This window comes from Mixophyes fleayi, chromosome 5, assembly GCF_038048845.1.
Source record: "Mixophyes fleayi isolate aMixFle1 chromosome 5, aMixFle1.hap1, whole genome shotgun sequence".
Classification (NCBI taxonomy): domain Eukaryota; kingdom Metazoa; phylum Chordata; class Amphibia; order Anura; family Limnodynastidae; genus Mixophyes; species Mixophyes fleayi.
In genome coordinates, this window is record NC_134406.1 from 104,168,983 (window position 1) to 104,181,070 (window position 12,088).

The 12,088-nt window shown below is 44.2% G+C and overlaps 1 protein-coding gene across 3 annotated transcripts in view; it reads left to right on the plus strand.

Annotated features, from left to right (window-relative positions):
- Window positions 1-12,088, plus strand: part of DDC (dopa decarboxylase) — a 109,487-nt gene that overhangs the window by 17,475 nt on the left and 79,924 nt on the right. The window contains exon 1 of one of the 3 annotated variants that reach the window (XM_075212640.1): window positions 1,627-1,710. The exons of the other annotated variants lie outside the window; for them this stretch is intronic. The gene's annotated coding sequence lies outside the window, so the exon portion shown is untranslated. Of the gene's footprint in view, window positions 1-1,626; window positions 1,711-12,088 lie in introns of those variants that run through there. 3 annotated transcript variants of the gene reach the window in all.

Genomic DNA, 12,088 nt, shown 5'->3' on the forward strand with positions numbered 1-12,088 from the left:
GGTCGATTGCTGGGGGGGGGACGATTGCTCCGATCGATCCCAAGTAACCCCCACCCCCTCCCACCACTGGAGTGTATGTAGACTCTTTTATTGCACCAAATCGACTGATCAGGGGATATGTACAAAAATATTTAGTCATCCAACTCTACTTGAACCCCAAGGTCTCTTACTTTATAAAGTCAAGACTGCTAGCAGGAGTAAGTGAGAAAGTTTAGCACTGAGTAATTATGACTATAACCTTAAAAAAACAGAACAATATACTGTATTGTGTCTGCTATTAGTAAGTGCCAACATACTGAAATAGCTACAGGTAGAATTACTATATCATAATAAACAAATGAAAACTATCCATTTTTCAATAAAATAAATAACAAAGGTCTTTTAAGATGGAATTTAGCCCTTATGCTGAAAGTAACAGACAATGTATCTTGTGATAGATATATTGTGTATAGCTGGAGCATATAACCCACACTTGCATACTCTCCCAAAATGTCTGGGTGTCTCCTGGACTGCTGGAAGAGCAAGCATCCTTTCTGGATCCTAATGTCTTCACTATTGCAGTGGACTGAAATGGGCCATGATGATGATACGATTGATACATCGATGATGGTGATATGATTCATGTGATCGATCATAGCCCCACCCCTTCACATGATGCAGCTAATTGGGGCACTGCAATGCAGGGAACGGATCACGGTGGCATGTGGATCTCTTCGATTTACTTTGTCCAGATCCTTGGAAAAGTTGTGAGGCATTGTATGTTCACTGATGCTCTGCATGGCAGAGCAGTGATGATTGGGTGTCAGGTGCCCTGGTGTGCACAGCAATGAAAATGTTGGGAGGAGAGGAGAGAACGGGGCAGCCTAGTGATAGTCATGTCTCCATCGTATGCCCATCTGCTGATTTATATATTTGAACCCTCTAAGTTGCAGCCATCCTGGTGCTGTTTCCCATAAAACTGGGTGCAGTTGTGGAAATGTTGGCTCATGACAGAGATAATTTGTGTAGTGGATTTACACTCTTTGTTTGTATCTGACCCTTATAGAATTTACTCTATTAACCAGGAAAGAGAACTTATTATTAATACTATTAAGCTTGTGTTTGAATGACATATTACACAGCTTTATAGTACTTTCCCTCAATCAAGTTAAGGGCTCATATACATGGTTGTTGCCATTAGAAGTACCCCGTCATGATGCTTCCAAGTAGCATAATGTGCTATAAAATTAAATGCGTGTTCCTATAGAACTGCATTGTATTTTACTGAGCATCAATGTTGAACACTGCAGTAAAGGTAGAAATTTACACAAAGCAAAGTGTAGGCTTATGCAGGTCCATTTCATTATATTAGTTTTTAAATTATCAGCACCAAAGAACATTTAATAGGCTTTAAGAATGACAGTTAAACACTTTAAAATAATGCTCTGTACTTTTTATAATTGTTGTGGATACCCCTGCATAGAGAGAATTCTACATGATTTTCTAAAGTATACTGCAGCCAGTGGTAATTCTGCAAGCTAATGAAAATATCCAGTGGACTAATGCATCTAGTAAAATACGAAATTTGTCAGTCACAGTTCAGACTGTGCAAATTCCATTTGAGGAAACAAAGTTCACTTGAGCTAGTGAAAGAATGCTGTAAGGAAAGCCAAAAGATATGCAGCTGAAACAAACACATTTGCTCACGGGCTACACGTGCTCAACATAAAGGTATGTCTTTCTCACAAATCAGGAAAATATGTAGAAAATATGTAGATATATGTGCTTTCATGAGACTGCGGTATGCTGTGATTTATTCATTTGGTAGAGATAGCGACATGGATCCTACAGCAGGGAAATGTGCCCTTAACAGTATTCTGTCTCCTAAATGAACTTTGTAGGGAGGTATTTTTGTAAATACTATTTACAGTGCTAAGTAAAGTACTTCTCCACCTTCAGGGATCACTGTCCTTACCAATGCAGAGAGTGCATTATGATGTTAGGGTTCCTTTGCAGCATTCAGATATATTTTATTATGCAACTTATACAGTTTTCTTTTTCATTTAACACACGCAATACATAACACAAAAAAACCCATAAAAGAACAAAAAGTACACTTTAAAATTGACAATCAGAAAAAGCACGTCTATTATTACACAGTTGATTTTGCTCTTAGTATATAAAGGACAGAACCAGTGGCGGAACCAGGGGGGGGGGGCGATCGGGGCGATCGCCCCCCCCCTAGCAGGGGCTTGCTGCCGGCGGCTGCACACTATGTGCAGGTCCGTTCGGCAGTGACAGCTAGGGACAGTGTGCTGCCCGGCCGCTCTGATTGTGTTTAAAACACAATCAGAGCATCCGGGCAGCACACTGTCCCTACCTGTCACTGCTGAACGGAACTACACATAGTATGCAGCCGCTGGCAGCCTCAGAGGTCAAAAAGGGGGTGGGGCCTAAATCGCCCCCCCTAAATTGCCCCGGGTAGAAGAATTCTCTAGATCCGCCCCTGGACAGAACCACTCACTTTCAGATAGCTCTCAAGTCAGCATAATTAACAAATGTATAATCTTTACATATATTAATAGATATCTTGTGGCTGTTATTTTAAATTGTGCTTTCAGCTGTCATAGCTCACTGGTAATTATAACCGAAACTGCATAGTGTTGATGTCCCTCTTTTCATGTACCCAACCTCCTTCAAATGTTCATCTTATTACTGTATTCATATTATAAATAACCACGCAGACACCAGTTTAAACTTGGCAAAAGGTCAGCACGGTGGCTCAGTGGTTAGCACTTGTGCCTCACAGCACTGGGGTCATGAGTTCAATTCCTGACCATGGACATATCTGTGAGGAGTTTGTATGTTCTCCCCGTGTTTGTGTGGGTTTCCTCCGGGTGCTCCGGTTTCTTCCCATACTCAAAAAACATACTGGTAGGTTAATTGGCTGCTAACAAATTGACCCTAGTCTGTGTATTTATCTGTGTGTTAGGGAATTTAGACTGTAAGCCCCAATGGGGCAGGGACTGATGTGACTGAGTTCTCTGTACAGTGCTGCGGAATTAGTGGCGCTATATAAATAAATGGTGATGATGATGATGATGAAAAGGTCAAAGTTTTATTTAGAAATCAAATTTTCATATAAAAGGTGGCGGAAAGAGCAGGGCAGACAGCAAACTATTTGCAAAACAGTGGAAGGTCAGATCATTACGCCACTGGTCCCAGGATGTAATCCTTTACGATTGGCCGGTGCTAAATTCTGGCAGCAGAGTGACCACACCCCTCTGAACAATGACGTGTCCACACAAAGCAGGTCAAGGGGTCCTCCACACAAAAGGACCAAAGTCAGGTTGTTTCGAAGGAGGCAGCTACCCCTGGCCAATCAGCAGTAGCACCATATGTTTACTAGTCACTGACTGCGATGCTTTCCTACCAACCACTGTGATTCTTTAAAGGACTCACAGCCCACCACCCAGTGACCTCACTATAGACCCCAATAAATTTGTTCTGTGAAGAGCCATAGTCCTTCGTCCGTCATGTGATCACTATCGCACCTAAAAAGGTGTACCTGTTCCACTGTTGTTAAAGGGTGATCAATGAATATTCTTCCTAGTTCCCAGATGACTGGCCCTTAGGACCTATTGATTTTGCTGAGGAGCGTGCACATAATGGGTGAATGAGGGCTAGTCACCATGTAAGTTGGGGGATAATGTTGGACCAACAAAATTGAACTGCTGGTCACCCTGCCTGAATGGCCCGTTGATCCTGGAGATCAGTAAGTCTAAAAACTTGCCCTTGCCTACGTTGTTACCTCCGAGGTGCAATACTAATATGTCGTGCAGACCATTGACAGCCACCTCTCAAAAGGGCATAATGGATGATCATCCTAATCCCCTCCTACCCACTCACCTGATGTCTACGGGATAAGAGAAAGAGGACCGATAGTCTACCAACTGGTGTGTGAACTCCCAGTACAAGTATGAATGGCCCATTAACCAAATCCGGATCCTGTTGTCGAGGGGTACCTAGGACGAAGCACATAACATCCTTTCAGGATCCATCATTGAAAGTGGCCGCTGTCAGCGCTTTGGGCCATACCATAAGCAGACCCCTGCCAGGGCAGTGGACAGCACACCATATAATCAAGCCATTGCCAGAGCAGTGGGTTGCACACATTGCAAGCAAGCCCCTTGCCTGAGCAGTGAGCTGCACACCACATAAGCAGACCTCTGGCAAAGCAATGGGCCGAGCACCATATAAGCAGACCCTGCCAGAACAGTGTGATGCACGTCGGGGAGACTCCTATGCCAGAGCAGGGGGGCAGGGAGGGAGGGGAAAATGGTAACCTGTATGAAGGTAAAAACCCATAAAACCCCGGAGGCTCATAAGTAATCAGACCTTGATCCAGGGAAAAAAATGGAAAAAAATAACTTCATGCCCCCACTAGAAGCGACATCCTGGGTTACAGGAGATATGATGACCAAGGAGCAGCATTAAGGTTTGGGCCTTATGTACTTTTTATAGAAGGCGGACTTCCATCGCCCTAAAGATTGAATGCCCGTGATGGAAGTTACCCCGATCCGAAAGGACTGGCTGCCATAGAGTGTTGGGTCTAGACTAACGTATACAAAGCAGTACTTAACCTGAAATATTGTAAAGGGGGATCCATTAGCATGTTTCAACCACATGTCACCCCTTTAGGGGCATACCCCCGCCAACCGTGAACATAAAGAGATGGGAAATATGGCCGGTCTTCCTGGGTGGGCAAGGTTATCTACTGCCATTTACTGGATTGATCCATTTTTGACTTAATCAACTTACAAGCTATTTGAGTGGGAGGAAAACTGTGTACTTAACTAGCAAAGCCATACAACAGGATTCCCTGGAATGCACAACCAGTTCGCTGATCCTGAAAGCTTTGTGGAATGCTAGCAAAAATGCAGCACTAAACAGTAGTGTCTCGTAGACATCTGTTCCATCTATAGTCAGGGCACTAATCAAATGGGTTAGGGTGCCTGCGTCTATCGACCTTTTTCTTATCTAAACCAGTAGGGCGCATCTTTGCCCATCCCTTAAGGACCTTTGTTATCAGGAAGGATTTGGTGGGATCCAATTCACCCTGTAGCCGTGACATGAATAAAATATATACCAATGTGGCAGCCAGAACTGTTTTCGTCACCCCCCTATTTGGTATCTATCCCACATGAAGTCAAAAATGTCGTCCTTCTGACCTGACATATTGTGAACCTAGGAAAAGTAACAATTGCTGTCATGCCGCCCGGTAAGCCCTCCTGTTAGACTAGGGTAGTGACGCTTCCGTGAGTCCCATTATGCCGACTCGACCATCACCCAAACATAAGAGGGACAGGGGATTCAGATAAGTGTTGCGTACTGGGTCAGTTCCCTAAAGTGGCACCAATTAAAATACTAAACCGCGTCTGCTAGCCCGTTGTAAGTGTGAAGAACTTTTCGTGCATGAAATGTGATGTTGTGCTCTAAGCAGCATAGCACTAAACTCCGGAGAAGGTTGACTGTAGGCACTGACGTGGTGCACTGACAGTTGATCCTCTGCACAACCGCTAGGTTATCGCACTAAAATACCACATTCCTGCCATGGAGACAGTGGGACCACAGCTCGACAGACTCTACCATGTGGAATAATTCTAGGGCTAGTAAATTGTGAACTAAGCTGTTGCGCTGCCACAAGGCCGGCCAAGGGGCCGCACAGCATTCAGCTTGGAAGAAAGCACCAAAAGTGTTTGCCCCAGAGGGCTCTATGTGGAGTCTTAGGTCAGGTTGGATACCTGAGGGCTAGGCCATATGTGGACTCCATTGAATTGTTGCCAGAATTGCAACCAAATCCAAAGGTCCCCTTCGAGATGGATGGTTAAGCGCAATTGAGTGTGTGGTCGATGGAAAACGGCAGTGGCTAATTGGAGCTTCCTACAAATAATCCTACCGATAGGAATAACCCAACATGAAAAGTTGAAGAAACCTAAGAGCGACTGGATCCGACACAGGGTGCTAGTGGGCGAGGATAGTGCATCTACTATTAACAACTCCAATTTCCTAATTTTGTTTGTGGGCAACTGACAGCATACCCCTATGGTGTCAATTTCAATGCCCAGGAAAGATAAACAGGGCTTCCATCTTATCGTGGGCAATGGGAACTCCCATAACCGAGAATAAGGATTGCGCGGTAAACAGTGTATCTAAGCAAACTGATGAGGAAGCCGGATATATGAACAAAAAATCATCTAGGTAGTGTGCTATCCCAGGGTGTCCCCTTTCCTGTTTGTACACACCAATGCAGGAAGGAGTTGAAAGCCTCAAAGTATGCACACAAGACTGAACAACCCATGGGGAGGCACTTATTAATGTAGAACCCATCTGGCAATTGAAAACCCATATATTTAAAGGAGTCCGGGTATGGCGGGAGCTGACAAAACGCAGATTCTATTTCCAGCTTCGCCAAGAGCGCCCCATTGCCATGTGTTCTCACTAATGGGGAGACAGAAGTCGCAGTGAAAACCCTCTTCCAGGAAGCGAGCCTGGGAGGTATTGGGAAGAAGGCTGAGCCATGTGACCAGCCCCTGCACATTTATAGGGCATTCCCTAGCTGGGAATTTGAAAAAGCATGGCGGTATTTATAGGACTCCCCTCCTCCACAGGTAGCGTTGTTAAACAGAAAACATTGATTCCTGAAAAGTTGGGGAGTTCTGCTGGGAATCTATCTCCACCAACTTTGTGTTTCGGGGCAGCACTCGGGCGCATCAGCGCCATCCATATCTCTATGTCCTTATATCTGAAAGGGGTAATCGCCTTTCCACTAACCTTACGTTTGAAGCGCTCATCATGGGTGTGCCATATTCTCGCTCCATGCTCCATATTCCTGCTTTTTGCTCCAACAGTCATATTTCGTTAATCAGGTGGATGTATCGCCAGACATTTATGATAGTTATGGGTTTTGTCTCTAAGTAGTGTGCCACAAAAACACAGTAAACCTTCAACTAGTTCAGGAAATTCCGATAAACCTCCTCACCTATCCCCTCTTTAGCGCAGGCTGCTAGGAGCTCTTTCTTGGACATATCTGTAATGGAAAACATGTCCACGTAACAACCTTTCCTTATTTTATCATTTGCACTATGCCATATGCAGAAGTGCCGTATTTTCACAGTGGACCATCTTGCCACCCACCGCTGAGGGACACGTTGCCATGTCAGCTACTCTTGGCACCTTGCTACCGCTGAAATACGCATGCAATATTTATATAAACTTGTGCAGGCTCTGCTCTGACTCAGACAAGTCCTCACTAGTTGTGGAAATAGGTGGGTGTGTTTGTGTGTTGGGTAACAAGCTTGTTACTCATACTCACCAATGTGGCTTATTGTCCATTATAGACCCTCTCTGGAGTCGTCTGCGCGGATTTGGATACTGCGTCCTGTGACTTCACACTCCTGGCAACTTTATTCCAGCGCCGGAAGGATACATCCTTCTGAGAGTGTAGTACGAGCAGTATTGGATGAGAAGACATGTTAGAAGTGGAGAATTCACCAGAACAAGACACGGGCCGTGTGTCAACCCAGGATGTGGAGGAGAGGGCTGGAGAGGGTAGGGTGAGTGGGAGCACAAACCAAGGGGCCAGTGGGAATCCCAAAATTATGGAGGGCAGGGGTAGGGGAGGCTGGGGGACCCATATGCTGGGTGGGGGGACACTTATAACTGTGGTGAAGGTTGGAAGATGGTGGGGGGTAAGGGGCCGCCCACTGAGGAATGCCCTGGTGAGCCATCCTGGGAGAAAGGTGGGAAGTACGGCAAGGCCCACCCGGCGGGGGCAAATCCAGGGCCCGCATCCAGCATGGCCACCGGAGGAAATGGCCATGAGGCCATGATGGGTGTGTGAACGGGGTTAAATGGACTGAGAGGGGGGGCAAGGAAATGCTCTGGAAACAATGACATGGGGGGTGATTGCCTTACGAGTCCACAGTGCAGGGGGTGTACGGGTGAGGGGGTTGTTTGAGCCAGAAGTATACAATGGTGACAAAAGGAGGGAACGGAAGTGAGAGGGAAGGTAAGAGCAGGGGAGACAGAATAAAAAAGAGGCTAAAGGAATAAGGTATAAGAGCAAGCAGATAATGGGCCTGTTATAAATCCTGGACTGCTTCCTATTTCGTGCAGGAAAACAAGAGACCCACACTTATTGGCTGGGTATGCAAGTGACTTAACCCCGAATGGGTAAGTGCATGACATGACACACACTCATGATTCTAAGTGTGTTTGGCTTATAGCCTCTCTTATCACAATGCTAACAGTACATCAGCTTCACAAATAATCTAACATTGCTGCAGTGTTTGGGGGCATCATCATCATTTATTTATATAGCATCACCAATTCTGCAGCGCTGTACAGAGAATATCTGTAACTCATTTCAGTCCCAGTTCCATTGAAGCTTACAGTCTAAATTCCCTAACACACATACAGACTGGTGGACACACGAACTAGGGTCAATTTGATAGCAGCCAATTAACCTACTTTTTGGAGTATGGGAGGAAACTGGAGCACCCAGAGGAAACCCACGCAAACACGGGCAGAACATACAAATTCCACATAGATTACGCCATGGTCGGGAATCAAACTCATGACCCCAGTGCTGTGAGGCAGAAGTACTAACTACTAAGCCACCATACTGCCTATTTATCATGTTTCCTGACACACAACTGCCCTCCTTCCCCCTCATGAAAAATGTTTTAAAAGGTAAAAAATAAAGTAATAACAAAATGTCTAAAATATGAATAAATAAAGATAAGCACCAAACAATAGTCCCTTTCTCTAGCGATCTTTTTATTGCTGCTTATCCCTTATGTACATAACGCTTTGTTGTTACATATTATCACTCTAGGAAAAGAACAAAACCATAAATGATGAGATAACATGTTTCAGGGAAAAGGATCGTTTATCAACCGGACACATTAATATCCTAAATTGCGCTAGTTAGCTTTGTAGGACTTTTATCAGACCTAACATAGCTAAACAACAATTGTTGCCATATGTTTTCAAATATCTCCCGTGTATGTGAAAGTAACTGATCTCATAGGTCATAATAAAGTATGTTCTACCCTGAATTTTAGTAACTGTTATTGAATGTATCAATAACATAGGTTTCTTATATTATATGCTTTTGTTTTGTGTGTCTCATTATTTAATTATATTAAAGCACTCGTTCTATATAATACAAACCTAAAACATGTGCTGAAACTGGTGTTATAATGAGTGGCTCCCTCACTTCTTATCTTCAGACATCCCCACCATCATCATGGGTGACTTCAACATCCCCATTGATAACCCACCTTCCAAAGCTGCTTCCAAACTACTCTCTCTAACATCCTCACTTGACCTCTCCCAGTGGATTGAATCATCTACTCATAAGGATGGCCACTGCCTTGATCTTGTTTTCTCTAGACTATGCTCAGTTTCTAACTTTATTAATACACCCTTCCCCCTCTCGGATCATCACCTTATCAGCTACACTCTCACCCCCACTGCTCTAACCTCTCTACTGTCTAACTCAACCAAGCCTCCTCATACTCGTAGAAATCTGAATTCTATTAATCTTCAACAATTTTCCACCTCTCTCCAACACCTTCTCTCCCCTATCTCTACATTCTCATCCCCTGAGTTGCAGTACCTCATTTTCACCTAACCTTAGCAACGGCCCTTGATCAAGTGGCTCCAGCGACACTTCATACTACACGTCGACTTCGATGTCAACCGTGGCACACCAAAGCAACACGAAATCTTCAAAAACTGTCCCGTAAAGCGGAACGTCACTGGCGTAAATCTCGAAGCTCTAATGACTTCTTCACATATACTTCTGTCTACCACTCCTATCGAAATGCTCTGGACACTGCAAAACAAACATACTTTCAATCTCTTATCTATGCTCAGGCTTCTAACCCCAAACGCCTTTTCAATACATTTAATCATCTTCTCAATCCTCCCACCCCGAACCCTCCATCTACTATCAGTGCTCAGGATCTTGCTACCTACTTCAAGGACAAGATTGATAAGATCAGACTAGAAATGGTATCCTCTTCCTCAACAAGCCATCAGCTCATTTCCTTCCCACTACCCTCTGACACCCTCTCTTCATTTGACCCCACAAATGAAGAGGAAATTTCTACGCTCTTCTTATCTTCCTACTCTACCTCCTGTCCTCTTGATCCTATTCCCTCGCAAATTGGTAGATCCCTGTCTTCTGTGCTCATTTCACCTCTAACTCAAATCTGTAATCTCTCACTCTCTACTGGCATCTTTCCATCACTATACAAGCATGCAGTGATTACTCCTATTCTAAAAAAACAAAACTCCGACCCAAACTCTCTCTCAAATTACCGTCCCATCTCTCAGCTCCCTTGCCCCTCCAAGCTTCTAGAGAGACTTGCCTACACTCGCCTCACACGCTTTCTTTCCGCAAACAACCTGTTGGATCCTCTTCAGTCAGGCTTTCGTTCTCAACACTCCACAGAGACTGCGCTGACCAAGGTTGTTAATGATCTGATCACTGCTAAGACTGAACGCCATTACTCTCTCCTAATTCTCCTTGATCTCTCGGCTGCATTTGACACAGTTGACCACTCTCTTCTCATACAAACGCTGCAATCCCTAGGTCTTCAAGACACAGTTCTATCCTGGTTCTCATCTTACCTCTCTAATCGCTCTTTCACTGTTAATTTCTCTGGAGCCACATCTGCTCCGCTTCCCCTATCAGTTGGAGTACCACAAGGCTCGGTGCTAGGTCCTCTGCTGTTCTCTATCTATACCGCTTCTCTTGGAAATCTAATAAATTCCTTTGGCTTTCAGTATCATCTCTATGCGGATGATACCCAAATCTATCTATCCTCTCCTGATATCTCGACATCTGTGTTGTCCCGTGTAACTGACTGTCTTTCTGCCATTTCATCTTGGATGTCCTCTCGTCAACTCAAACTTAATCTTTCTAAAACAGAGTTAATAATATTCCCACCCGCCAACAAGAGCATACCTGACATTTCTATCTCTGTTGATAACATGACCATAAATCCCACCCCACAAGCTCGCTGCCTAGGTGTAATCCTTGATTCACGCCTATCCTTTGTTCCCCACATTGACTCTATATCTAAATCATGTTACATACATCTAAAGAACATTTCCAGAATCCGCACATATCTCACACAAGACACTGCTAAAACCTTAATTCATGCACTAATCATCTCCCGCATTGACTATTGCAATTCCCTCCTTACTGGTCTTCCCAAAAACAGACTCAAACCCCTAAAATCTATTTTGCATGCTTCGGCAAGACTGATTTTCCTTGCAAATAGCTATTCCTCTGTTGAATCACTCTGTATGTCTCTACACTGGCTGCCTGTCTTCTACCGAATCCAATATAAAATACTTTTACTAACCTACAAGGCCATCAACAAAGCTGCACCAACATACATCTCCTCTCTTGTCTCAAAATATCTCCCAACTCGGCAACTCCGTTCTGCAAAAGATCTGCGTCTCTCATCCACCCTCATTACATCCTCCCATTCCCGGTTACAGGACTTTTTTCGGGCTGCACCCACTCTATGGAACTCTCTCCCTCGCACAATAAGACTCTCCTCTGTTCTACAAACTTTCAAGCGTTCTCTGAAAACCTACCTATTCAGACAAGCGTATAATATTCCTCAACCACCATCTTAACCTCACTACCTTTAGCCTGTTACACAATTTCACACAAGACAACTACCCCCGGACCAACATTATTGTGTGACAGGATCATTTAGCTTATGAGTCACCCTACCTTTGCAGTCTGGCTGGGCCAAGATGCAAAATGTATACTTAACCTCATGTGTCAATCTCCCATTGTCCCATAGATTGTAAGCTTGCGAGCAGGGTCTTCTCACCTCTTTGTCTGTTTTACCCAGTTTGTTTATTAGTTTATTACATTTGTCCCCAATTGTAAAGCGCTACGGAATATGTTGGCGCTATATAAATAACTGATGATGATGATGATGATGAAGAGAGTGACTTACATTGCAATTAATACATTTCAATGCACTTTTGTGAAGAGCTTATACTTGGGGGT